The sequence below is a fragment of the Arachis ipaensis genome, chromosome B01 (genome assembly GCF_000816755.2).
Source record: "Arachis ipaensis cultivar K30076 chromosome B01, Araip1.1, whole genome shotgun sequence".
NCBI classification, from domain to species: Eukaryota; Viridiplantae; Streptophyta; class Magnoliopsida; order Fabales; family Fabaceae; genus Arachis; species Arachis ipaensis.
In genome coordinates, this window is record NC_029785.2 from 62,689,236 (window position 1) to 62,693,547 (window position 4,312).

The window sequence follows — 4,312 nt, forward strand, 5'->3', positions numbered from 1 at the left end:
TAATAAGAATAGTTCAATTATTTGATGTAGTGGCATTGCTTTTACTTTCTAAATGCATGAATAAACAGTGCATATTTGATGTTAGAGTTAAGAATTTTGGCTCTTGAAAGAATGATGATAAAAGTGAAGTATTATTGGTAATCTGAAAAATCCAAAAATTGATTCTTGAAGAAAGAAAAAGCAGCAAAAAAAAGCAAAAAAAGAAAAAAATATATGTATATGCGACAAAAAAACAAGCAGAAAAAGAAAAAGCCAATAGCTCTTTAAACCAAAAGGCAAGACCAAAAAGCCAATAGCTCTTTAACGCAAAAGGCAAGAGCAAGGATCCAAGGCTTTGAGCATTAATGGTTAGGAGGGCCTAAAAGAAAAAAATCTTGGCCTAAACAGTTCAAATGAGCTGTCTCCCCAAGCTCTTTAAACTATATGCTTGTGGTGTGAAGGTGTCAAGTGAAAAACTTGAGACTAAGCAATTAAAGTCATGATCCAAAGTAAAGAGTGTGCTTAAGAACTCTAGACACCACTGGCTGGGGATTCTAGCAAAGTTGAATTACAATCCGAAAGGGTTCACCCAGTTAAGTGTCTGTGGCATTTTTGTATCCGGTAGTAACACTGGAAAACAAAGCGCTTAGAGTCACAAAACGAAGTCGTGGGCTAGCCGTCTGAGTGATGTATAAACATAGTTGTTGGTTCGAGCTTTCCAGCCACGTTTTCACACGAACCTAAGTAGACGCGGGTGTTTGTCAGGCACGTTCATCTTAGTATGATGAATAGAGCTGATTGTCACTGATCATCCTATTCACCATGTTGAAGAACGAATATACATCTTAGAAATAAATCAAACACGGATCGAAGAAGAAACAGTAATACTTTTATTAATTCATAAGACAAAGTAGGGCTCCTCCCCTCAACCTAGGAGGTTTAGAAACTCATACTGATGTGAAAAACAAAGTGATACACAAAAATATGCTGAATGATGGTAAAAGATCCTTAACAAAGTGTGATTTTCTACTTTAAATACTAAACTAATAACTAGTAAGAGTAAAACACTCTTTTCAGTGCTAAAATCTACTTCTGGGGCCCACTTAGTGAGTGTTTGGGCTGAGTTTTGATGTGATCCACGTGCTAGGAGGACTCTAGGAAATTGAACGCTGGCTAGGGGGTCCTCTCTGGGCGTTTCGACACTAGGCTCTGCTCGTTGGACGCTGGACGCCTGGAGGGGGCAGGAAGCTGGTGTTGGACGCCAGTTTTGGGTCTTCTAATCTAAAGCAAAGTATGGACTATTATACATTGCTGGAAAGCTCTGGAGGTCAGATTTCCATAGCCATTGAGAACACTCCATTTGGACTTCTGTAGCTCTGATGCTTGGATTCTTTGTATGGTTTAGAATTTCACAATTGAATTCTCGTTGCAAGTATAGTTCTAAACCAACAAACAATCCTTACTTGCAAAAATTTGGTTTTGTCACAAGTACAAACCCCAATGAAAATTAACCGAACTATTTAAACCTCGGATCATCTCACAAGAAATTGCAATGAAGTGGTCAATTATTGGCTATGAAGGAATACGGGGGTTTGATTTGATAAGAGGACAAGAAAATAAATGGCAAGAAAAGTAAAGAAACAATTAAAGAAGGCAAGTAATAAAGAGAGACTTTCATGGCAAGGGTTGAGATCATGGACTTTCTATCCTAGTCACTAATAACAATGATTAACAAGAATTTATCTTATTTCGTCATCTCTAGCAATGGAAGAAGGTACAATATTATCTTCACATTGAGAGAGCGTCAAACAAGACTAGCTAATCTCAATCCAAAAGAGCTAATCAACTCACTAATTGAATTAGCAAAAGATTAGCGTCAATGAAAACAATACTAGCTAACAACTCTAGATCACCAACATAAGTTGGGTATTCATGACTCAAGATTGCTTAATTCCTCTTTCTAAGCCAAGGATACTCAAAATCTACTCTAACAACCAACCAAGCATTTTGTCAAACACTTGGAAGGTATAAAAAGAAAGTATTAATCATGCTTTCCAAGATTTGTTCTTCATCTAACAATCAACAATTATTTCATGCATGCATACAAATATCATGAGGACTTTCCCATAGGTTGTAATGGGACTAACAAGAATGAAAATAAGTGGTCATGTGATGTAACCACACAATTAGTCTCAAAACTCACATGCTTGTGTTCTTTGCTCAAAAATCATGTTCCACAATGTGTAGTTCAAGCAAGTTCTAAATTTTTTTTCTCAATCAATTAGGGTGCCTGATGATTGGATTTTTGACGGTTTATAATTAACAAATGAATTCTCGTTGCAAGAATAGTTTCTAAACCAACAATAATCCTTTCATACAAACATTTGTTTGTCACAAGTACAAAACCCTAAAATTATAAACCGAAGTATTGGAACCTCAGGTCGTTCTCCCTAGGAATTGCAATAAAGTTTCTTGTTATTGGTTATGAGGTATGTTTTGGGATTTTTGGGATAATAGGCAAGAAATGGAAATGGCAATGAAAATAAACTAGCAACTAACACAGCTCTTGGCAAGATATTTCAAGGTAGGATCATATATGGATAAGTGGACTAGAATTTAAATCTTTGACGAGCTTAAACTTTTCCACCTAACCTCTATAATAACCTATACACTTAAGTACAAACCTAACTACCCATCCTTCACCTTTCACATACTCATGCATTTCTTTTGACTTTCCCAACACTTATGCATTGACTCTTATTGGACTTTACTTTGGGGCATTTTGTCCCCTTTTTATTATTTTTTCTTCTTTTCCTTTTGTTTTTCTCATTTTTTTCTTTCCCTTTTAAGCTACATACAATAACATCAATGCATAAGGTCTATACTTTTAATCAATACATGAGTATGCACCCAATTCCCACATATAGAAATACAAAACACTCTTTTATCCCGACTGGTGCACGAAATTGTGATGTCCAGGCTCAAACTATTCCTGGCACGTGAGCAACTTGGTACGCGTAATCGTGATTACACATTCATAATTTGTCACAACTTCGATACAACTAAGCAGCAAGTGCACTGGGTCGTCCAAGTAATACCTTACGTGAGTAAGGGTCGAATCCCACGGAGATTGTTGGTATAACACAACTCTGGGCGTTCAGCGCCAGGTTGGTGCCCATTTTGGGCGTTCAACGCCCATTTGCTGCCATTTCTGGCGTTGAACTCCAGAACCATGCTTGTTCTGGGCGTTCAGCGCCAGGATGTTGCCCATTTTGGGCGTTCAGTGCCAGAACCATGCTCTGTTCTATAGGAAGTTAGAAAAGATATTTTGAAAAGATATTTTTGAAAAGGATAAGATAAGAAGATATTTTTGAAAAGATATGATTGAAATTAGTTTTGAAAAAGATTTGATTTTTAAAATCTCAATTAATGACTTGATTCACAAGAAATCACAAGATATGATTCTAGAACTTAAAGTTTGAATCTTTCTTAACAAGCAAGTAACAATCTTGAAATTTTTGAATCAAAACATTAATTGATTATGTCATTTTCGAAAATTTAATACAAAAATAAGAAAAAGATTTTTGAAAAATATTTTTGGAATTTTCGAAAATAACTAAGAATTTTGAAAAAGATTTGATTTTTGAAAAAGATTTTGAAAAAAGATAAGATTTTCAAATTGAAAATTTGATTTGACTCATAAGAAACAACTTGATTTTTAAAAATTTTTGAAAAAGTCAACTCAATTTTCGAATTTGATGAGAGAAAAAGGGAAAGATATTTTTTTTATTTTTGAAATTTTTATGAAAAACATGAAAAATATGCAATGCATGAAATTTTTAGATCAAAACAATGAATGCATGCAAGAATGCTATGAATGTCAAGATGAACACCCAGAACACTTTGAATGTCATGATGAACATCAAGAACATATTTTTGAAAAATTTTTAATGCAAAGAAAACATGCAAGACACCAAACTTAGAATTCTTTAATGCTTAGACACTAAGAATTCAAGAATGCATATGATAAACATGAAAAGACACAAAACAAAAAATACATTCATAATTTGTCACAACTTCGATACAACTAACCAGCAAGTGCACTGGGTCGTCCAAGTAATACCTTACGTGAGTAAGAGTCGAATCCCACGGAGATTGTTGGTATGAAGCAAGCTATGGTCACCTTGCAAATCTTAATTAGGCAGATATAAATTGATAATGATGTTTTTGAATCCACGAAGATTCTGGTTAGGAGATCTAAGAGATATTCATTCTAGCTTATTTCATGTAGAACATAAGTGTTTGTCAGGCACGCGTTCATAAAGGAGAAGGA